We start from the raw sequence: 25462 nt of genomic DNA on the forward strand, positions 1-25462 counted from the left end.
TTGAATGTAATCTGTCAGGAGGTCACTTAGAACTGCTCCCTATGCAGCATTTATCTGCAAAGCAAAACTATGAATGGGCTTGGACAGGAACAGCTGCGTAGCACTGTTAATTAGACAAATCAGTTACAAAGCTGACCCTAGTTAAATAGGTAGGGTTTTTTTGTCATATTGTGTCAATTATGCTCAATTAAAAATGACCTGTTAAAACCACGGTGATAGCGATGTCACCCACAAATTCTCCATTAATTTTCACCAAAAGGAGATGACGTTTAGAACAGGGGTAGTCAACCTGTGGTCCTCCAGATGTTCATGGACTACAATTCCCATGAGCCCCTCATGGGAATTATAGTCCACAAACATCTGGAGGACCACAGGTTGACTACCCCTGTTTTAGAAGATGATGGCAGCTCGCACCCATGTTATGGTGACCCCACTTATAGTTTTTTTCCTGGCAAGAGATGAGCAGAAGTGGTTTTCCATTGGCTTCCTCTGGTCTTCTTTGGTGGTTTTCCAACCAAGTTTCCCAACCATGGCCAACTCTGTTTAGCTTTTGAGCTGTGATGAACTCAAGGGAGTTAGGGCTGTTCGGGTAGCCACACAATCTTATTTTTAAAAAATGCTTTTGAATGGGTTGGATTCAGACCGTGAGGAAGAATCATGGGAAAGACTTTTCCTCACTAGTCTGTAGTTGCAGCTAATTGCCCCTTAAGGGAGACAGGAGGGCTGAATATTTGTCATGCCTTCCCTTACTACATAACATGGATTCAGGTAAAGAGTGAAACGAAGTTCCAGGTGCCATTGGACTCAACTCTTGTTTTCCCTCCCCTTCCCCTCATTTGGCTCTCAGCACACACACATACACACACACACTGTAGCCTGTTGACAGGAGGTAGAGAGTATCCTTCACAATGGTATCTCTTATTCTGCATGCTATGGCTCTAGTGAGTAGTTCTGTGAACCTTTTGGCCACAAGGTGTAAAATGTAGATTTCACATTGTTCTGGATGTCTTTTGAAGATAAAAACCCTTCAGCCATGAGAATAAAAAAGGGCAGGGAAATCATTCTTCATAGGGGCAGGAAGGTGTCTAGATGTATCTTGAGACTGGTCAAGCCAGTTGTTCTTAGCAATAGATTTTTCAGATGTATCCTGTTAGACATAATCAACAACTCTGAACTCTGTTCTATGAAGAATGTCTCAGTTGTCTTGTCTCTTATGAGAAAGAGTAGCCTTGGTTTATGACAATCTAAATATGAGAGAGCAGCTTTCAGTCATGGCTACATCCTGGCCCTGACTTACAATCCATTGGTAGCAATAGGAGGCATGGCTCTATATTATCTACAGTATCATTCTAGAAGATCAGTCCACAGTGTACTAAAAAGGCATTTCCATCCAGATGTTCCAGTGCTCTCATGGGACACAATCGGTTCTGAGCTGCTGTCACTTGTCAGGGTGGCTTACTTTGGAGAACAGATTGACTGGTTTTTAAAAGAGTATTGAAGTCTCTAAATGTCTGCCTCGCTATAATTTAGAGGGTTAAAAATCTGAAATTCATCATAAACTTTCAGCTTGACATTTTTACAAGCAATTGTAATGCTTTTCCTAGAACATTTAAAATACCTTCCAGCAGAGAATTATGGGGTTGGAACCTACAACTCCCTTCCCTTCTGTTACAGTGGACCAAGTGACTGCCTTCCTAAAGGTCCTTTGATGAAGGACCCCCCCCCCTAAGAAAATGGATGAAGTTTTGGCAGCAGAGAAGAGAATCACTGGTCCTAACAGTAAGGAGAGTTATAGCATCCAACCCTGTGTTATTGATGTGGGACACATCTTCTGGTGCGCCTTGTCAAACAGGGCGTTTCTGTATGTCTGTGCATGTGCATGTGTATTTGCAAGGGAAGGAGGGGCCCTGACCAAGTAGCCCCAGAGCAAGTATGTGTCCCAGATACCTTCTGGGCCAGTTTGGTGTAGTGGTTAGGAGTGCGGACTTCTAATCTGGCATGCCGGGTTCGATTCTGCGCTCCCCCACATGCAACCAGCTGGGTGACCTTGGGCTCGCCACGGCACTGATAAAACTGTTCTGACCGAGCAGTGATATCAGCGCTCTCTCAGCCTCACCCACCCCACAGGGTGTCTGTTGTGGGGAGAGGAATGGGAAGGCGACTGTAAGCCGCTTTGAGCCTCCTTCGGGTAGGGAAAAGCGGCATATAAGAACCAACTCTTCTTCTCTTCTTCTTCTTCTGAGAGTCAGACTATCAGTAGATTTTTAAAATTATTTATTAGAATTCTATATGCCAAACTATTGTTCTCCACTACTGTTCTCTTGGGAATTAGTAAGAACTCCTCTACCCAACCCCAACCCCCAATTTTTTTAGTATGGACTCATGTTGATAGTCATGTTGTTCTGAAGGACCAGAACAAATTTTGAGCCCCATGGCACTTTTAAAACCAACGAGATTTAATTCAGAGTATAAGTTTTCATGTACATGCAGCTTGGTGTTCTGGTTAAGAATGAGACTTCTAATCTGGAGAACTGGTTGTGATTTCCCCCCATCTCTACATGCAGCCAGTTGGGTGACCTCACAGTTCTCTCAGAGTTGTTCTCACAGTGCAATTTCTCTTGGGGCTCTCTCAGCCTCACCTACCTGACAGGGTGTCTGTTGTGGGGGGAGAGGAAGGGAAGGCAATTGTACGCTGCTATGAGACTTCTTCGAGAAGTAAAAAGTGGGGTATAGAAACCATCTCCACATCTTTTTAAAGGTGCCACTGGGCTCGAAGTTTGTTCTGTTTTTTGTTTTTTTTAGTTTGTGAATATATTCAAACTATCCAGAAGTCAAAGCAGTCAAATGAAGTTTCTATGAGACAGTCATGAAGGGCATTCCTTATCTGTAGGGCAAGCAATAAGCTGTTCTTGGCTTATTTTTAAAAAATTCATTACATCAGTTTGAGAACTGAATTGCAGCTGGAGCTGGAAAACCAGAAGACTGCAGTAAGCCATGCTGTCTAGAAGGACAAGGCATCTCTACTATGGAGTAGTTATAAGTGTCACTTAATGGGGACAGGAGTGCAGGAGTATTTCTAATTCATATCTGACTGCTGCCCAATATGGGGACCTCAGACACATCCTGTGTATTCCTACAGTATGAACTGAGAATGTATTGTAGCATTCTGCCAGGGTTAAGTCTTCACATTTTCTCTTTTCATATGGACTAACCATTGGCAGCACCACAAGTCATGGCCTTTATCAGATGAAGTGAAAAGGAACAGTGTTGGGCTGGTAGGAACAATGAGACAAGTTTGGAGTAGAGCAGGGGTAGTCAACCTGTGGTCCTCCAGATGTTCATGGACTACAATTCCCATGAGCCCCTGCCAGTGTTTTCTGGCAGAGGCTCATGGGAATTGTAGTTCATGAACATCCGGAGGAACACAGGTTGACTACCCCTGGAGTACAGGACCTGAAACACACCAGCTAATCTTCCCGGATCAGCCATGATTGCAAAAGCAAGAATTTACAGGCTTTTAATTAGACTTTCTCCCACATTCAAAGAACAGGTGCTATTGAGTTCAGTACTACAGAATTTGGTCAAGTGAAATGTCACGTTCTTCAAGAAGACACCCCAGGGGAGTACTTTTAAAACCAAGTTGCAAAAGAAGAACCTGAGACACATTCGGAAATGTTGCAGAATGGTCAGATTATGAGGAATTTGGTTCCAGCTACAAGATATCTCTCAGGGATCTCTAGAGACTCAAAGAAAGCATTACAGCCACCTCTGTTGTGTGGGCAAAGATAATGGAGTCAATGTGAGAAGTTAATATATTCATGCGCTTGTATCATCCTTACTGCCCAGCCAAAAGCTCACGGTAGAAGAAGAAGATGCTGGCAGGGGCTGATAGGAATTGTAGTCCATGGACATCTGGAGGACCGCAGGTTGACTACCCCTGGCCTAAAGCATCCAGGGTAAGTATCTGTCCAGCCACTCAGTGAATAACTGAGCTCAATTCAAGGTTCTGGTTATCAACTCCTTACATCAGCTCTCAGCTACACATTTTTCCCATTCAGGTGTCCCGATCTCTAACGCAGCCTTTTTGGCGACCCCCGGGGTCCTCACCTTCTTTTTTCAGCAGCAGAAAAAGCTGTTTGGATCCAACCCAAATCATGATTGACCAAGCACAGTATTCCGACACAAATGCATCCTGTCCTTCCCTTGGCATTACAGCATCCCGCTTTAGCATCCCCGCCTCAAATGAGACACATTAATAGCATGTTGGCTTTTGTATTTTTTTTTTTACAGCTCTTCAGGGGCAGAGGAGATCTATTGGTGAGTGTCCTAATGGCACTGTGGAGGCAATATTGATTGCTACGTTTTATGGAGTCAATTAATCCCAAGATCTTTTACATCATGAGTCCATCAATATTTATGGCCGTGTGTCTTGGCATTAAATGGGCCCGATTATTGGAGCAATCTGATTAGGTATCAGCAATTCGGTGACATGTGCAGTGGAGGTTATAAATCTCAACCTGACAATTTCGTGTGTGTTTTTTTTTTTTAATAACAAGAAAATCATACATCAGGCCAAAATAGCAGGCTGCAGGGACCTATTTATCCTCTGCCGGCTTTACCCCCTTGATAAGGGATAATGTGAACTCCTTTTGCCTGACCTTTCTAGCAAGTAGTCACATAGACCACTGAACACTGATACGTTTTCTCCATTACCTTGAAAGGTTTTAGCTTTAAGCGTTGCCCCGGCTTCCTCCCCCAAAAGGAAGGGAAAGACCTTGATATAAATGACTGATCACATACTCTGGCAAAGATTGTTCAAGTCTTCGGTTAAGCACACAGTTTTCGCTCTCTCTCACATGCCCATTCAAAGCACATCATTAAAGGTTTTGTTTAAAATACGCCGCACCCTCGGAAACTATGCACTGTAAGCCAACTTTCCCCCTGCTTCAGTCATTTCTGCTTTTATGTTTGAGACCAGTCGTTCAATGAATGCCATGCGCCATGCCCATCTTTGCATTCCTTCCCTGTATGACTTGCTTTGCTTTTTTACTTTTCCCCAAGCTTCTTTTACACATTCCCCCATAGAGCACTCTGCTCTACAAGTGTAAACACTAACTGGTTGTTAGTCCCTGTCCCCAAGGAAGTATGTTTGGATTCAACCAGGGCTGGGACATTTTTGATCCTGGCCCCTACTTGGTGGAATGAGTTTTTGGCTGGGGCCAATTATCCGATAACATCCATTGCCCCCCCCCTTTAAGAAACACTCTCATGTCTACATCTTAATCTGGACACAGACCTATTGAAAAAGATGGCACTAGAAATACTATCTGTAATTGATGTTGCTGTTAGATATAGAAGCCCATGAGCCTCTTCCGGAAGCTCCAGTAGGTCCAGCAGGGGGAGGGGGAATCCGGTAGCAAAAAGAAAACCCGACAATTGCAAAATAGTTAGGAATGTGAAATGCCAGCTATTAGTATAATCCTGAGATAGTCGTCTTAATCTGTTTAATGAAGAGGCGCTTATGCTAATTAGAGTAGATTGTGATGAAGAGATGTCGATGGAGCCTAAACAAAAATTATTAGCAACTAATTCCACTTCATGGCCGTATCACTAAGTACATTGTAAACATTATGCTCCAGATTTATTTTTTAATGCAAGGATTGTATTGTTTTCAACGAAAGCCATGATTGAAAGAGGTAGAGAAGAAGCGGTCCTCCCACCTCTGCCTTCAATTCTTTTTGTTTCTTTTTGATTCTTTTTGATTTAGTTCTTCCTGTTAAAGATCATCTAAGTAGTTAAATGTTGCTGAACCCCCTGGTCATATGGATGCCAGAAATAGATTGGGAAATGGCTAGAAATGGGGGGGGGGAGCTGGAGCTTGGAAAGGATGGGGTTTGGGGAGGGGAGGGATATAATGCCACAAAGCCCCCCCCTCTGAAGCAGCCATTTTCTCCAGGAGAACTGATCTTGGTCATCTGAAGATCAATTGTAATAGGGACAGATCCCCAGGTACTGCCTGGAAGTTGGCAACCCTGTCTGATAGAGTTAAGAGTTGTTGTTGTTGTCATCAAGTTTTATGGCTGTTTATTGTGACTGTTCATTATAACTGTGCACATTCCAACTGGTGCAGAATACTTGATAGGCAACTGTTTGCAATAACAGCTACAAACAAGCATGCCGTTTTGTTGATTTGGGCAATTCCTCTCTCTCTTGTCTTCATGATCCTTTTCCTTTTGCTCCTTGTTGTTGCTCATGGGAAAGACTGAGGCTCAACAGCAGAGCATCTGCTTCACATGCCGATACCTCAGTTTCAAGCCTCAGCATGTGCAGTTAAAGATCTTGGGATCTGAAAGACCTCTTCCTGAGACTCTTGAGAGCTGCTGCTAGTCTGAGTAGACAATACTGATTGTGATGGGTTGATGGTGTGAGGCATGTGTTTGTGATTCCCATTTTGTTCTGATATGTCATTTATAAACCTCCTAAATAACACAATTCATGCAAAAGGTTCATAAATTCTACAGCAAAAATGAGGCACATGGGAACAGGAAAGGACAAGAAAAGGAGGGGAGGAACAGGTATGATCAGCAAAGAGGTGAAAGTAAAACACAATGGGAAGTTTCCAAGTCAAAACAGTAGGCCTGTGAAATTCAAGGTGGGATCCAGGCAGTGTCATTCACTGAATCTCACTCCTCTTTACTATAACCCACATTATGGCTAGTTTTAAAATTGTAATAGAAGAAGAAGAAGAAGAAGAAGAGTTGGTTCTTATATGCCGCTTTTCCCTACCCGAAGGAGGCTCAAAGCGGCTTACAGTCGCCTTCCCATTCCTCCCCCCACAACAGACACCCTGTGGGGTGGGTGAGGCTGAGAGAGCCCTGATATCACTTCCCGGTCAGAGCAGCTTTATCAGTGCTGTGGCGAGCCCAAGGTCACCCAGCTGGCTGCATGTGGGGGAGTGCAGAATCGAACCCGGCATGTCAGATTAGAAGTCCGCACTCCTAACCACTACACCAAACTGGCTCTGAATAGAACAAGTCTGCTCTCTTCTGATATTGATGTGAGTTGATTTCCTTTTGTGGGGTGGATTCCCTGCCTAGTTGTTAACTAGAAGTATGAACTTCACGATCACCCATGTTCTGAAACGAATTGTTCACATCCCTGTATCTCCTCGTAAATAGCATGGCTTTGAACACACCCATCTGAGCCGTATAAACCTCTTAGCATAAAGAAAAAGATAGATGAAACCAGGAAGTTGGGCTCCAAATTTGAAACCAACCTCACTATTAATGTCCTTTTAAGCTGCAACTGTCATGATTGTTCGCACGATTGACTTGTTTGAGTGGGAGCCACATGCCCAGAATCTTCTGGAAGCAGTTCACTACAGGTGAATCTACAACATCCAAATTCCACAGCACTGTTTCTCAGAAACATTTTGGGTTGACTCCAACTAGCTTTTTCACTTGTAGAAAAAGAAGCAAGGGACCAACCTGAACCACCTACAAGGCTAAGCTGAGGAAACTTGGGACCTGGATGGGCAGAATCTGTGAGGCATTCTAAACCTTCCTTTACTTGTAGGTCAAAATTAGGGTCCTGAGGTTCTTATTGAAACCATGTCTCTTTATTTCCCCTCTGTCTTCTATATCATACTGATTCTTTTCCTATACAACATATACCTTTTCCAGTGTTACTTACATGTTATTGTAAGTCAGATGTATCCTATGTTTCTGTGATGTACATTATTCATATAAAAAACAATATCAGCTTCATAGAAAAACATATGCACACAATAATAATAAAAAAAACCCTTAAAATCTATGAAACCATCAGTGGAGAGCTAAAACTGCTAACAAAATATATACAGAAATGAAAGAAGGTACATTTGTTCATCTCATTTAAAAGCATTCTCAGTAGCATTATTTATTCTCTGCTTGAAGAGGACAGGTATTCTCGGAACCTTGAAGACACCTGGAAGAGTGTAGCTACTAGAATATTAGACTAAGCTCTGAAATATCCAGATTCACTTCCCCTTTCAGTAACAAAGCTCAATGGATGACCTTGAGTCAACCATTCCCTCTCAGTCTAACTTTATTTGCAGGGTTCTTGTGAGAATAAAGCAGAAGAACAGAGAATGATGGATGTTGCCCTAATCTCCTTGGAGGAATGGAGTGGAGGGGTGTAGCAAATAAATAAATTATGCCTAGTATCTGAACACATTGGACCCAATCCAGGAATCGATGCTAACGTTCAAGTCCCATTGAACTGAAAGAGAATAAAGATTCGTTCTGCAGATCCTGTAGGATTTGTGTGCAGTTAACTTTCTGTGGATAGACAATGTTAACCAGAATATATTTAGTTTTACTTATGATCAGAACATCTGGGAAGCAGGACATATTTTATCTCAAAAACATTCAGCCAGGCTATTTTTTCCCCCCTAAAGGACTTCCAGTAATCAATAGCTTCAACAATTAAGCACAATGATTTTACTGCATGACAAAAATCATTTGAATGTGGGTTCATCCAGAGTCGTCGCTGGAGAAAATGAATAATGTCTTGTTTTGTTCAGATCTAATTAAAATCTCGGTATAGTTGGTGTTATGGCTGCTGTTCATTGTTTGCTTTGTTTCAATTATGTAATCGCCAAGGTTGAAATTACATATAATTTTGACATTTTCAATTAATTCCTGATCTTTCCCCCTAATTTTAGCATACAATGATTTCATGGTATTTGAGACATTCAGGGATATCCCATTCTTCTTTGCTGACACAGAAAAGGGACTTAAAATTCACTCTTGGCATGGAGTTCTTATTTTAAAGAATTCTCTGCAGCCTAACAAAACATTTGGCTATTCTTTATGATTTGGCCTTTCTGAGTAAACAGCATGGAAGTCTACTCTTTGTCTTCATTTTCAGAGTTTTCCCTCTCTTGGTGTAGTGTCCAGCTTGTTGTAATGGTTGTGAATAGTGGACTGTAATCTGGAGAACTGGGTTTGATTCCCCCTTCTCCACGTGCAGCCAGCTGGGTGACCTTGGGCTCATCACAGCCTGGATTGTGCTGATCTCACAATGTAGTCACATTAGGGCTATCTCATCCCCACCTGCCTCACAGGGTGCCTGTTGTAGGGAGAGGAAGGGAAGGTGATTATAAACCACTTTGAGACACCATCTGGTAGAGAAAAGCATGGTATAAAAACCAACTCTTAAACCAAGGATTGATTTGGTTTTCTTATACCATTTATTGGAATCAGGGTTGTCAGGTCCCTGTCACCAGCAGGGGATGGGTGCTTGACTTGTTAGATCCAGTTTGAAAAACTTCTGGAGATTTGGGTTGAACCTGGGGAGGATAAGGACCTCAGTTGGGTACAACATCATAGAGCCCAACCTCCAAAGCATTCATTTGCTCCAGGGGAACTGACCCAGTACAGTCTGGAGATGAGCTATATTTTATTTTTTTTTGGGGGGGGAGGTTGTCCCTAGATCCCATTCACACATTAGCAACCAATAACATCAGAGTCCAGTAGCATCTTTAAAACCAACAAAGATTTATTCAAGGCAACCAGTTCCTCTGACAGCCAACAGCAGAGCAGTGAGTGAGTCTGAGGCCTTCCCCTGATGTCACCTCTTGGCACTGAGATTCAGAGGTTGACTTCCCCTGAATATGAATGTTCCCTTTAGTCACTGTGGCTAATAGATACTGACAGACCTACGATCCATGAACCTATCTAATCCCCCTTTTACGGCTGTCGGGGCCTATGGTCATTCCATCCTCTGGCAGTGAATTCCACATTTTAATTACTTTCTGCGTAAAGAAGTATTTTCCGTTGTCCATCTTCCATCTACTGCCCATCGTCTTTCATCGTTTTAAATCACTCCCCGGGTTGGAGATGTTGTTCTTTAATTATTAAAAAAAAATCTGATCTCCCTCATAAACTTTCTCCTGGTAAACAAAGAGGGAAGAGATGCATGCAAACAACACTCGGTTCGGCAAGAATCTGAATTTCAAACATGCTGTACTTAAAACCTTTCCCCGCTGTGCACAGAACATCACCAGAGGCATTAGTAATTCTAATTCGGGAGAAGAGAGCTTCAACCCCCCCCCCCCAGTTCCAAAAAGGCTATTGCAGTTAGCACTGACTCAACCTCCTTGCTAGGCTAGGGAAACATACATAACGGGGAGGCTGCCATTTGCACAGAGATACGTAGCAGCCTTTAGATTGCTTTCACATTACATATTTATGATTTTCTGCATCATAATGGCCATACTTATGAAGAGTAAATTTAGCCTCGAGACCTAGTTGTGATTTCATAGTAGTCATTAATGCCGACAGAATTGTGTGAGCGAAGTCTATTATGTTGTCTCAGCAGCAGGAGCACAAATAGGTTGTGGAATATGGACTTCCACTTGTCCGGCTTTAGTCACAGAATCTGAAGAACCTTCGCGGTAATATTTTTTTTCTTCCTGGAGTGAGCAAAAGAAGAGGGAAATGGTTTAGTTTTATACTGGGTTTCCTGTGAGAATAACACTGTCCTGATCTATAACAGGTAAACGGTCCTCAAATCGCTTAGTGTAGAGTCTGGTTCACATATGCAAATCGACAATGCTCAAATCATCAGCTGCTAATTATGCATAGAGCTAACAGCACAGAAACAACTTGTTGTCACCCCAAAGGAATGACCAAAATGTTGCCAGGGCTAACTCGGCAAATGCTGGGATATTTTGAGGGAAGGATGGAGTTTGGGAAAGATGTACCATCACTTCTGGGTGACAGACTAGGAATTCCCCTGATCTGTATCTACAATACTACAATAGAGACATGGGGGAAATTCCTAGAGTATAAATATGGAGATGGTTTTCAGCCATTTTGTCTCCTTCTCAGTCTCTTGGGAGTAGAGGATTGTGACTAAGGATGGAGTTTTGCCTCCTGTGAGCAAGAAAATGGATGGCTTATAAACCAAACATCTGCCTATGATGGGGGACAGGTATTTCTCTTTGAGTGCTCTCTGCAGATCTTGGACTAAGATCCTGCTCCTTTGAGATGGAAGAATCTTAGGACTTTGCTTGGGGAAAAGGGGTTTTAGGGAAGAAAGAAATGGACATCAGTAGACACAGTGGTGGGCACCAAATTGGGGGTGACCTCCGTAAACAAGTGAATGATGTCAATTGTGACCATTAAACATGATATACTAAACCTGCTGTTTACTAATTGGAAATCCTTAACACTATTTCACTCCCTTATATATTTGGGAAACAGCCTCCTGGGAGGAGACTGTCCGGGGCCCTGTCCGTCCAAGTCCACCGTGATTGGCCCTCCCTCTCCAGCTCCCACCCTCCCTCCTTGCCTGCTAGAAGCCTTGTGGCTGTGGCCTCTATTGTCACCCACGAGGAGAGAGGCAGCAACAGGGTTTTGCGGCCCGCAGGTACACTCCTGCTGGGAGGGAGCCGGGAGGGGGAGTTAGCAGCCTCCCTGTGGGCTGCAAAGCCCTGTTGCTGCTGACAGGGGGGTCTTTCCACTCCCTTTAGCCCGCTTTGCATGCCAAAGGGAACCACAGCCACCCTCTCACGCCCTCCTGCCTGCTGCCCCTTTCAAAGCCCATTTTTAAAATGCCGCCCCTTTCAAAGCACAGTTTTTAAAATGGGCTTTGATACTAGTTTATAGATAAAACTGCTTAGTGCTTACTATGTGCAGGTTTTCTCTAGAAGAATGTTATAAAGTTCATATATTTAACCTCAACAAATGCAATCACTCCTTATATTTATCTCTGTTGTTTCCTTAAAAAAGAAAAAAAAACTTTTCAATTTAGCTAAATTAAAGTTTTCAAAATCTGAATGTGTAAGCAGTTGAAATGGCATTATTCTTCTAAATGAGCCTTACCTGAACTGTTTTAAGAATCTAACCTTTGCAACAATGCTGGAAATGCTAAGCTAACCATATGGTAGTGGTTTTACATAATCACCTCAGAACAGATTTTGACAGAGTATCCAACTGTTTAATCTGCAGCATATGAAACATTTAGCAGAAACGTGAAGCGTTCCCAAAGTTCTTGGTCTTTTTAATCAACAAAGTTATAGAAACAGAATAATTTAGTCAGGGGAGGGGAGTTGCTTGAGTTTGTTTCCTAGAGAGATTACATTGATGCTGAGAGAATAAAGGTTATTTATTCCCCCTGATTTCTGTATAGCAGCAGTGCTCACAATTGTGTCCAGAGGAGGGCAACGAAGATGATGAGGGGTTTGGAGACCAAGCTGTATGAGGAAAGGTTGGGGGAGCTTGGTCTGTTTAGACTGGTGAAAAGACGACTAAGAGGTGATATAATAGCCATCTTCAAGTACTGTCATATAGAGCAGGGGTAGTCAACCTGTGGTCCTCCAGATGTTCATGGACTACAATTCCCATGAGAACCCTGCTAGCAAATGCTGGCCGGGGCTCATGGGAATTGTAATACATGGACATCTGGAGGACCACAGGTTGACTACACCTGATATAGAGAATGGAGCACAGTTGTTTTCTGTTGCCCCTCAGGGTCAGACCAGAATCAATGGGTTGAGATTAATTGAAATGAATTTTCGGCTAAATATCAGGAACCAGTTCCTGACAAAGCAGTTCCTCATTTGAACAAGCTTCCTCAAGGGGTGGTGGGTTCTCCTATTTTGCAAGCTTTTAAGCAAAGGCTAGATAGCCAACTGACAGAAATGCTGAATCTCAGTGAATTTAGGCAGCTTGTAAGTGGGTGGGCAGAAGGGACTAGGTTAGTGCTTGGTTCTTGTGGCTCTTTCATGCCCAGGATAATGCTGATAGCCAGTTTGGACTCAGGAAGTGAATTTCTTCCAGTCCAGACTGGCCAGGGATTCGGGGGGGGGGGGGGGGTTGGGGGGAGGGGGCATCATCCAGGCATGGAATTGCAGTCACTGTGGGTAGGCAGGTAGCAATCAGTTTCCTGCAATCTGCAAGGGGTTGGACTAGATGACCCTGGAAGTTCTTCAGTCTCCACAGTTCTATGATTACTCTGTGCAGTTGCTTGGAAACTCCATGTTAGATTCTACCATTTCTTCCATCTCATCTTGGACAATTCATCACCTTGCTAAGGCCTCCATTCCATATGATTTTGGTTCCTAGGGTTCTCATGGTCCTTTCTGGCAAAGTCTTTCGGGTGGTCAAGAAGAGGATTCCCACTCCTTCTTTCCCTCTAGTTCTTAGGCAACACACAGAAGGTCTGCCTCGACTCACTCCCAGGCAAAGGAAACTAACTACTCAAGCTTCTGATCGTTCTTTTTGAAACCATTCCAGTGCTAATTGCTTCCTGCCATCTATAATAGCCGGTCTGACGTAACTGGATACAACAACAGTAAAACAAGCTGCTCCTGTCATATGAAGCAGGCAGGAGTTTTGAGGTCATATATATTTTTGGGGTCTATAGCAAGCTGATCAATGAGAAGTTCTCATCACATAATCCACATTGCATTTATTCCTGTAATATATCTTAACTTCAAGTGTAGCTGTGGTTAATTGCTAATCCATATTCATTGAACAGAACAAACGAGGGCAGCAGAAGTGGATGTTTCATGTAGTGTTTCATCCAATACATGAACTTACGGGCTCGGGCATGTTGTTTTATTCCCCCTTCCTTTGAACTCCTATGTTTGTCTGGCTGCTTCTTCGCCAACTGATGAGACCTTTTAGAAACGATAGCCGCATTTTGCTGAAGCAAGGCTCAAAGAGTGGGCTTTCAAAGAGTAGGTGAATCGCCTCAGCAAACGTCTGCGCTGACAGGAATTCTTGCCGCTTTGTTCAGACTGCCAGAATGTTTTCATCTCTCTCCCCCCACCCCCAATGCCCTGGTGGTGATCTCATAATTACATCTGCCACATGCTTTCATTTTAACTCCCTCCACACCTTTCTGCCTGTTTCCGAAGCAGTTTCTGTGAGCAGTTCCAGTGGCCAGGTATACTACACCTCAAGTATAGAGGCACTGGGATGCCAAGGTGGCAAGCACAATTTCCAAAATAGACTTCGGTAGAGTCTTGAATCTTCTGTTATAGAATGTCCTGGAAGGTTGAATAAATCTTTGTTGGTCTTAAACGGGGGTAGTCAAACTGCGGCCCTCCAGATGTCCATGGACTACAATTCCCAGGAGCCCTTGCCAGCATTCGCCAGCAAATGCTGGCAAGGGCTCCTGGGAATTGTAGTCCATGGACATCTGGAGGGCCACAGTTTGACTACCCCTAAAGGTGGTCTTAAAAATGGACAAAGACACTGACAATGCAGAATTGCACCTATAAGTATTGATGTCTATAGGTTATAATGGAGATTATTCTCATTAGGATTGCAGTGATTAACGCTCATTTGGTTTTTCAAGGCGAGAATTAGGTTGCAGATATAAGTGCACTTACTTTGGAGTAGGTGCCATAAACCAGGTGGAAATTAGGGTCAAACTTGGGTTGGATCCATGTATCACTGGCTTTTACATGGTCATTACTCTGTAGATGTAATTTGCAACTGGGCTCCTTTATCTACAAGGGTAAATCCAGTTGTGGCTTGGCTCTCAATTCCAAGTAATCATGGCTAAGATTAGTTCCTGCACCTTGGAATTAGCTGTTTTTTGTCCTGTTTATGCCTATGGGTGGTGGTGGTGGTTTTAATTCTACTTAAACAGGAAAGCTGTGTTGTGTTCAAGGAGAAGTCTGCCATCTATGAATACAGAAGAGGAATGCCTGAGAAAAATGCTATTATGCCTTGCTATGCTGCTCTGACCTTGATTTGGGTCTTTGTAACAATGGAACTCTTCATATTGAATTGCAGACAGCCACTGGTGCAATTTTTGTTATTGATCACAATATGTTTGTTGTACAACTTGATTACCACTTGTTGTCAACGTAAGGGAAATTGCATGTCCACATCTGGATTTAGTGTATCATTTGGTAGGCTTTCTAATTCTATAAATTCACTCGAACGTGCCGCGGTGTCCATTCAGTTTATGCATTGTCGGAATATGAACATATAGTTAAATTTAGTAACCCAAATGAAACTGACTCTGTTTCTTTATGCTTTTTTGGATTGACGCAACAAGAAGAGTAATTGACTTGTACATCTTTCACATAGAGGTATTGAATCATAGAGTTGGAAGGGGCCATACAGGCCATCTAGTCCAACCCTTGGATCAGGCTAAAGCATCCTTGATAAATATCTGTCCGGCCACTGCTTGAAGACTGCCCATGAGGGGGGGGGGTCACCACACCCTTAGGCAACTGCTTCTACTGCAATTAGGTTCCCACGAGGTCTCAACAGTACTCTGAAGTAACTCCGATCTTTGGAATGGTGACCCAAAGAGCTAATTTCCATTGAAAACAGATATATGATTAGAAGTATCTTATCTAATAGGACATGGATAGGGGAAGGACTGTTTAACACTAAGGACTTGGTGTTTTCCAGACAGCCTTAATGTCCCAGCTTCATTTCCATTGGTTACCTTCTCCCCCTCCCCCCACACCTCATTTCCTCACAATTTAGTTACAGTCCCGTGGTTTCCAGGTTTTTCAATGTTCTCCTCCTGCCTTTTTTGAAGTCTATTCCCCGCCCACCAACCAAGTTTCAGAAAGAGTTTGGGCATATGTGCATGAGTGAAAAACCAGGATAACAAGGGCTTGCTAACAGAGCTGTGTGGAAATGAGAAGAAAAGCCAGTAATCAAGGAAAGTGAACCTCGAACATTAAGGCTGCCTGGGAAACACAGAGGAATCATTTCATTGTGTAAGGCCTGTGAAATATTAAAGCTGCATTTTAGCCATTTATTTAAGCCGCCGCCACCACCCCTCAAACAATTACACCTGAGTTGTTCAATTTGCCTCTGTATTAGCCTCACCAGCTAATGCAGGGATTCAGAATTTGTTAGGATCATTTAGTTGACTCACCGAGGGCAGCGGTGCTTGTGGTTGGTCCCAGCAATTTCTTGATTTGATTTGATGCATGACCTGTTTTGGAGTATATAAATATCCGAGGATTCATTGGAGGACAGAAAATCGCTGGTAGATTGTGTTTGACACTATCTGATGGGTTGCAATATTATTTAACATTCAGCAGTATTTTATATCTTTTTTCCCTTGCATTTTGCCCTACTTTTCTGTCCAAACTAGTGTCCCAGCATGATTTACATACACTAGAAAAAGCAAGGATTGACTATAAGTCCATAAGAAAAAATTGGGATGGGAATCTTTTGATAATGTCTCCTTCCAGGCCTGATAAAGAGGAGCCTGGCTGCTGTCTCTTCTCCTTCTGACTTCAGTGATGGCAGGTAGTAACTAGGACAAGGGGCTCCCAGTTTAAGCTGTATCCTATCATGACATTGGGGGTCTCGCTCTGTGTCCTCTTCTTGTTGGCAAACTAAGTACGTAATTTTAACAAAATAATAAAATTGATATTTTCCTGAATTTTGCACTATTGCCTTAACCTTTATGTTTAATCTCATTGTTTAGGAAGTAAACATGCCTGTGAGGATAGAAGTGGTTGCCAAAACTCCGTTGAAATCTTATTTTTAAGTCTGCTCACAGCTGTTTTCTTCTACAGATCATTTTCTGCTTCCGTACCCCCTCAGCTAAGTGGTTTCCACCAATCACAGTGTTTGAGTGATGGCATCGTAGAGGGTAAATGTCTCAGTTTTTATGCAAACAAAATGCTTCTTGGTCAGCTGGTAGGTCCTATTTAGTCAGGATGCATTCTTCTCAAGCTATCAGTTGTTGACTAAACCATTAAAAGATTTCTTTCTTTCATGAACGTTCCACTTTTCTTCACAAATTGGTCAGTCTTCTCCCCTCTATTATAGTCTTTCAACAACTCAAGTTATGTAAAATGAACTTGACTGGATCCAGATCACGCAATAAATTTCCATGGGAGAATGAGATTTCAAACCTAGGTCTCCCATATCTTCACCCTACACTAAGCAATATGGTAATTTCATAAAGGCAATTCTGGACCCTGTGTGTGAAAAAGGAAAGAAAGGCAACCTTCAACCATCCCAAACCATTCTAGGGGTCATAGGACATACATGTACAGAAGAAGAAGAAGAAGAAGAAGAAGAAGAAGAAGAAGAAGAAGAAGAAGAAGAAGAAGAAGAAGAAGAAGAAGAAGAAGAAGAGTTGGTTCTTATATGCCACTTTTCTCTACTCAAAGGAGTCTCAAGGTGGCTTACAGTCACCTCCCCTTTCCTCTCCCCACAACAGACACCCTGCGAGGTAAGTGAAGCTGAAAGAACCCTATCACTGCTCGGTCAGAACAGCAAGCTGTGTCGGACCAGGAGCTTCAGTAAGAAGGAGAATTCAGTATGAAATTCAGTGAAAAAAATGGTTGGATACAATCCAAAGTTACTTGCCCAAGAATGCTTTTATAAGTAGGCTGAATACATAAATGCTTTCAGTGCCTGTGAACTTATAATGCATAATGATCTGTGCCTTGGCAAACCTATGGTACAGACTTTCGCATGACACTTATTGTTCTTAGCTTTGACATTAACGTTTGAGAAAATCCCTGTTTAGTCAGATCACAAAGGCTATTGTAATGTGACTAAGGGTGAGCATGAACCCGGAAAATGTGATTCTGATTGGTTTGTGACTCATTGTGTGCTCTATTCGTGACGTTTGTAAACATTTTAATTGAGCAAAGACTGGGAATGCATCTATCTGGGAATGTATCTGCTCATGAACCAGCGTATATATACATGAACAATGTCAAAGTTTGTTGCCCTGCCATGACCTTGACAAAATTGATGACAAATTTTCTTCATGGTTTGGTATGTGCCCATTCCTTAAGGAGACATTTTCACGAGGCCTCACCTGTCAGCTGTCTATAATACTACAGAAGTACTATAATACTACAGAAGAAGAAGAAGAGCTGGTTTTTATACCCCACTTTTCATTGCCCAAAAGAGTCTCAAATCGGCTTACAATTGTCTTCATTTCCCCTCCCCCCAACATACACCCTCTGAGGTAGATGAGGCTGAGAGTCCTCTGACAGGATTCCTTGGTCAGAACAGAACTTTCAGAGCTGTGACCAGCCCAAGGTAACCCAGCTGACCATACATGGAAGATGGGTGGGGAATCAAACCCAGCTCACCAGATGAGAAGCTACTTTTAAGCACTACACCACGCTAACAGGCCCTAACCGAAGTCCCAATCAATCTCACCTCTTGATTAGATAGGATTTTGTGCTAGAGACAATACTAATTACTGTTTAATAACTTAAATGCTTCAGAAGAAAGATGAAACAAAAAGGGGACAGATAGCCCATTCCTATTCAGCATTCAATAACTTTGGCTAGATTTCTGCGACAATAAAGAGGGAAAATATCCTCCTCAGAGGCATTTCTTTCCATATGCAGTCCAAGGTTCAACTATCCCTCACACTGATTCTAAAATTAATGTAGCTTCTCATTTTGCATTGACGTTGCCTCCCAAGGAAACCTTCTCCCCTTTGTCCCAGTTTCTCGCCAATCAGCACATTCACCTTGGTGTTGCTTTTTCCTCTTAGGCCATTGATTAAGTAAAGCAAACAAAATTGCCTTACTATTGATCCGCCTGCTACTTCGGTAGAGTCTTCTTTCCACGCTGAACTAACTTCACTCATAGGCATTTGCTTTAATAACCAAGTCAGTCCATTAATCCACTCATGCAACTCAGCAGCACCCATATCCTGCTGACTTCCCCTTATGCGAGATGGATCAGATTCCCAAAAGATGATGGGAGTAACTTCCCCTCAGTCAGCTTTCTTTTCCACTGCTGACTGACCTGTGCGAAACCTCTGTGCTCATAATTCTCGAAAGCTGCTCAATACATGATTTCTTTTAAAGAAACTATTTGTTTCGTAAGCAAAAGCAAATTAAATTGTCTCATTTCATGGCCACCGTTTGGCTCTTGGCATGACAAAAACAAAATAAATTAGCATTCAAGGCATGCAATATTCTGTTGAGGGACAGGAAAAATGATGGACCCCATAAAGTTGAGGAACAAATTATGCCTATGCTAGAATCATATGTCATCAAATAAATCTAATATTTGCATAATGTGAATAAGACAAATCAATACATCTGTCTCTAGGGTAGGCTTGAGTTGTTTCTCAGCCTTGTTGGGGTTATCATTTTTGCATTTTAGTTATAGGTTTATTCCCACCTGCCCCCTTTTCTTTGGTTGTATTGTTCTTGTATGGAGGTTATTCTTGCCAGTCAAGTGCTAGCAACTGGAAGCTAGCAAGGAAATTAAAGTTTAGGTGCTGGTTTTACCATGGAACTTCAGTGGAATCTGAGAGTGTTATACCAATACAGAGATGTCATGTCTGGGTTTGCACCTCCTGCTGTACCAGGATGCAGTAGAAGGCCAGAGTCAAATCTCCTGCTTTATTACAAGAATCTGGTCTTCCTACCAGGAGTTTGATTTGGGCAACAGGGCTCCAAAGAAGGCAACCTTTGCCAACCTCAGATTCCAATGCTGGAGATATTGGGATAATTAGTAGGTGATTATATTTTATTTATTTTATTATATTTATACTAGGGGCCAAGCCTGTTGCATTCAGGAATACATTGGGCACTAGATTGGGTGGGGTGGGGTGGAATAACTCTGCAGATGGCCTCTCCCTCCCCACAAGACCTGGAAAGGCTGCAGGCTGGAGGCCCCCTGGAAGGGAACTCACTGGCAAGAGCAGCTCTCATGCAGCAGGGATCTGCAGCTTCTGAGACTCGGAGGGAAGTAGAAGAAGGGGGTGGTGGTCAGGGTTGAGGGACAGAAGGTGACTGGCTGGCCGCTGGACAGACAGGCAAGCTGGTTGGAGGAGGAGGCACTCAGGGGCAGAACAGCCACCCTGAGTGGGTGTTAAGGGTTGAGTGGCACTTAAGTCATGAGACATGCTCCTCCTCCAGAAATATTAAGTGGAACAGATACCACCCTCCCTTTTGGCTCAAGGCAGTTTACATTAGAACTCTCATAAATGACACACACAGTAAACATTTTGACTTAAATATATAACTGTTAAGGATAACTCGCACTGAATAAAAAATAATAATTTAACATTCAACATTCAGTGCTCAACAACCCAGTTTTTTATTGCACTGTGGCTCCATTTGTCTACTGTGGGTGCAGCTGGTGGTGGGAAGGGCCCCTGGGCTCTGGTTGATGGCTTGTTTCACTTGTCTTGGCTGAAAACCTGACTGAAGAGAACAATCACACCATTAAGATCAGCTACTTATACATGTGTCTTCTGTATTTTGCATTCCTTGATCTTCAAGCTGACTTCATGATTAATGATCCAATATGAACAAACGAAATTAATCTTATCTGTTTTGCAATTTGAACAATAATTTGTATTTTGTTTGTAAGTAATTGCTTCATTTTTTGGAATGGTAAGTCCATAATTAGGCAACTCATGTTTATCTCTGTACAGGTGTTTTGATATTACTGCTAATATAGTGCATGGGTAGAACAGCTCAGCAGAAAAGGTGTATACTCTACATTCAAATGGTCACAAATTCAGACTCCAGTATCTTCAGTTATAAGATCTCAGAAGACCTGGCATATATTTTGCTTCGGTTGAGACTCTGAAGAGCCCCTACTAGTCAGAAGAGCCTACCCTGAGTTGGATGCTGTAACTTGGTTTAAAACAGCTGTGTCAGGAACCAGTTTGCCTGTTTTCATGATCTTGCCATGTAGTGTTTCCTTGGCCTGTTTGTATTATCTTGCCATGTGATGCTTGGCCTGTTTTATGATTTTTGACCTGTTCGATCCTTTTGTCAAGTGGTATTTCTTTTGACCTATTTTTAATTTGTGACTTAATGGTCTAGTGGTTTCTGACAGCTCTCTCCCTTGTTACATCTCTTGCTGGTGTTTTATCATTTTGTCCTTGCTGGATTTAGGAATGACTGTAGTATCTAGAAGTTTGTGAGCACTTAAAGTGGTGAGGACTTACCTTGAGCCGCTATTGATGAAGCAGAGGAGTCGGGCATGTAGGAGGGCATGCAGGGGGTGATGAGCCTGGTGGAATGCAGGGTGGGTGCAATAACTGTATGCTGCACCCATGTGAGCTGGAAGATGGGGGCCAGAAGCACCTTAAAAGGTGCCACATACAGGGGCTCAGCCTCTTTTGATCAGCATGAATTAATGCACCAGTATTTCAACTGGGGGCGGGGGTTGTAAGGATAACAAGAATATGCTTGTAGTTTTGTTCTTTAGTTCTAGTAAGGGAAACCCATGCTTCTGTTTGCCATTTCCTTCCTGGGTATAAACAAGGCCACAGCTTCATAACCTCCCCATGAGAAGGTTGGCACAGCATGGGAAAGGGAGCCTGACCTAGCAGTCAGTGGACTGCACCAAACCTCTTGAAATCCAGAGGCTCCCTGGGGATCCATAGCATTCCTAGCGGGGAGAGCAGATCCCCTTGCCTACCAAAGAGAGCCACTAAGGGAGGCAACCTATGTAGGGGAGCCAAAGGATGCCAACCTTGATTAGCTGTCCCGAGGCTGCCTGGAAAACAAACCCCTGTCCTCCCATCTAGGTAAGCCACACTTGTTTACATGCTGCCTCTTATGGAGGCCCCAAACCCCAGGGACTCTGATTTTACATCAGACTCCCTGCCAACAGGCTTCATCCCATGCAAGCCCACAGTTGTGACAAATTATTAACCATGAAACATCCACCTCAAACACTGTAACCAGGATGTTTTTACATTAACAAAGGGTGGGTTGGAGGGCAGCTGCTCCATGGCATCCTGGGCACGAAAGCTGTGGCACTTTTATAGGCGCTGTGGGTCCCACCTTGTCTACTGATGCACTGCACACTGTGGGCATGCAGCACTTACATTGGAAAGGCTGATGGGGCAGTCGCATCTGCCTCCAGTTGATCTCCGCCGTGTCAACAAGTGGCCGAAGTGAGCCTCAGCTTTATAGCAATGCTGAGAACTTTGACACAAATTAGATGGCTGGACAACCTATCCATGTTTGCCTCCTATGACTAGGTATCAGGGGAGTTCTTAATCAAATCTCCCTGATGACCATTATTGAGTAGAGAATCTGGAAGGTGGAAATTGTGTGTGTTTGCGGGGGGGGGGGGTATGGAGGGGTCCCATTGGTGCGATAGCGCTGCATCACTTCCAAAGGAAAACTCAGAAACAATGGAATTATCCAAATCCGACACATCTGCATTTATATGAAAAGAGCCAATCAACATGCCGAAGTATCTGCTTCTTCATCTCAAACACCAGGTACTACAGCATACTTAATTGTTATAGTGCAATCCTAGGAATACTTTCCTAAAGGTATACATCATTAATGAAATGGGACTTACTTTTAAGTAGATTTGCTTAGGGTTGTCTCTATGGTCATTTCTATATAGGGTTGGAGCTTGCATGCTAGTGAAAAAGCAAGGAAGGTCCCTCTTGACCCTCAAACAAAGGGGGAGCATAGGACATTCATGTACAAAAGTGACTGTATTAAAAAGGAGAATCGGATGAGATGCGGTAAAAAGAAACATTCCCTTAAAAATAAACAATAAAAAATAAAAGCCTTTTTTTTGGGGGGGGGAGCCCTGCATTCTACCTAAATCCCTGTTGTAGATTAAATTCAGATATGCTACCAAAGAGAAGAAAACTAGTCTGGAGAAAAATATGGCTCCATATTATTGTTTCTTGTGTCCACTGAATTACTTTTCCCCAGCAAAACAAGAGCCAGAAGATAAAGGAAAGGGAACTGTAATGAAACACATGTTTCCCCCCCTTAAAATAATCCTCTTGAGATCCAGCCCAACTTTGATTAAGCTTCTGTTACCAACATTTTTTTTTCTACTGCTAATATTCCTGGCAGGTAACAGTGCTTCTACACGGTTACAGATGTCCTACCCTATTCTTTGGATCATCTAAAGGGAATGCAATGGACATCTGTTGTGGTATTTAATTGATCTGCGGGTGGAACAAGGTATGTTACAAGATACCTGGGGAAGTCTATAGTATTATGTTTCTTTGGTGGGAGAGAAGAGGCAACATGATATTAATACGGGCAACCGCCACTTTGTACTCGGGTTGTGTTTGAACAAGGGGATGAAGAATTATAATGATAATTCATGAGAAAGGTCATCTGGAGTAGAATTTGACAGAAGATACAGAGAAAGAAGCACTTTGCAGTAGCTCCACATAATGTGAAGTACTGTATAGGCACAATTTTAATTTCTGTGGGCGGCATTCCTAACAAGATTATCATTGTGGTCCTAAACCATTATACCGTTGTCAGTCAGTGTGTCGCAGTGGTTAGGAGTGGCAGCCTTTAATTTGGAGAACTGGACTTGATTCTCAACTCGTCCATGTGCAGCCAGCTGGGTGACCTTGGGCTAGCCACAGTCCTGTTGGAGCTGTTCTCACAGAGCTGTCCTGTTAGAGCTCTCTTAGCTTCACCTGTCTCAAAGTGTTTATTGTGGAGAGAGGAATCTTCTTTTCTACTTCAATTGACTTTTTTCTTTCTCTTTCAAGTCACAATCAGGATTTTCAAGGGAGGTGGTTTGCCATTGCCTGCCTCTATGCAGTGAATCTGCTCAGTAGAAAACAGCAGTGAAGTAAAACAATCAAAAATCCATTCCCTCCAATTCAATCTTTATTTGGCTTGATGAACCCCACCCCTAACCTGTGCTATGGGAGAGTGGTAGAATGTAATGATCCAGTAGCATCACAGTTGGGTGGGGAGATATGATGTTGCCTCAGATGTCAGAGGCATTCAAAAAGAAAAGAAGGGGGGGGGTCCATAGATCGTCCAGTCCTAGCCTCGACCAAATGTCTGGTGGAAGAGTTCTGTCTTGCAGGCCTTGTGGAACTGGAATAGTTCTGGCAGAGCCCTCAGCTCCTCTGGGAGGTCATTCCACCAGGTACGGGCCAGGACTGAGAAGATGTTTAAAAGTCAAGGCTCTGTTCATCAGCTATAAGTAGGACACAAAGTAGAGGTTCATGAAAAAGATATTTAAAAACATGCAAATAGGTTAAGCATAAACTGAAATAGAAGACCCATCCTCCTTTTTTGAATTGAATTCCTTTTCTCTTTCAAAGGCACGATAAACAAACGACCACATGTCTTCTTGTGTCCTCCTCTGGAGTCTACGAAGTCTCAGTCAATGGTTTTGATCCAGGTGGCAGACAGTCTGTTAAAAAAAGGCTTCTCTTCACATGATTGCTGATGCCAGGGGACCTCCCACTGAGAAGAAAAGCTGGCCTCCTTTGTGGACATAATTATCTGGATCTGGACCAGCCACCAAAAGAGGCTGTGCAGGATTAAGGGAGGGCAGGGTGATCATTTCCCTTGGAGATAATTCTCATCTGTTGCTTCTGATAAAGTTGCTACTGTGTGCTGTAATGACAGAGAGACAGAGCTATGGACTGGACACACACACAAACAATCCCATCCCATAGTACAATATCATAAATCATAAAAGGAATGTATACATATCATTGCAATGCTGTATTCCATTTAGAAATAGGACACAGCATTGCAATGAGATTTTAGTCTGGGTCCATTGCCCTTTTACAAGGGCTGCCGACCTCCAATTGTTTATTTTGCATGAACCATTACACTGTGTTAACCCCCTACCTTTTGGTTTGATTTGCCGTCTCTTGGAAATACTGCTACTTGACTCAAACCAGTAGAGAGAAATCAGTAGAAAAGAATCAATAGAGTAGGAATTAAAAGAGAGAAGTCCTGTTGCATGGAGAGTTGCCTTCTTTGGGGGTTGCATTGTTGAATGATACTTCCCCCCCAAAAAAAATTAAAGATTCCTGGCAAATTAAGAGAGGGGATTTAAATGACAGGGAGAAATGTTTTACCTTAATATTCTCCCTTGCGTAATTTGTGATGTGGATGGATGGATGGATGGATGGATCGATCGATCGATCGATGGATGGAACAGAAGTTTACCACTTCAGTTATACTATTTTATATTTCAGGCGAGACATGAGAGATGCGAATACGATAGCAAATACTAATAAAACATATGTGGTTTAAACAGCAAAAATGACACTAGATTGAAAATTGCTGAACCCAATTTCTCCACCGTTTCACATGTTACCAAAACAAACAAACAAACAAACAAAACAAAACAAAAAACAGACAGATTCCCATGCTTGTATGGTTCCTGGGTACTGAGATTTTGGAATGAATTTGGGAATGATAATTGAATGATCTGCTGGAAGGTTGAGCACCTGCTCATCCTAAATTCTCCCATGGGGAGAAGAAGCAATATGGAAGATTTTAATGAGAGTTGGAATCAGATATCTCCAGCATTCTGCTTTGCTGGTTTGCACAGTGCTTTAATGTTTCAGGATAACAAAGCATGCATCTAGGTTTATAGACATTTTCTTACAGCTTTCTGTTAATAGCATAACAAAAGGTCAAAGGAGGATACCTTTAGACTCATGACATGAAAACAAAGAAGAAAACAGTGATATCTTAGGCCAAGTTCAGCTCCTT

General features: G+C 42.7%; 1 long non-coding RNA gene across 1 annotated transcript; it reads left to right on the plus strand.

The window, feature by feature from the left end:
* Positions 1-3592: 3592 nt before the first annotated feature.
* Positions 3593-24360, plus strand: LOC143823900 (uncharacterized). Its single transcript, XR_013226641.1, has 3 exons — positions 3593-3956; positions 22823-22933; positions 24049-24360. It is a non-coding gene; the product is annotated as an uncharacterized LOC143823900 (long non-coding RNA).
* The last annotated feature ends 1102 nt before the right edge of the window (positions 24361-25462 follow it).

The sequence above is a fragment of the Paroedura picta genome, chromosome 14 (assembly GCF_049243985.1).
Source record: "Paroedura picta isolate Pp20150507F chromosome 14, Ppicta_v3.0, whole genome shotgun sequence".
NCBI lineage: Eukaryota > Metazoa > Chordata > Lepidosauria > Squamata > Gekkonidae > Paroedura > Paroedura picta.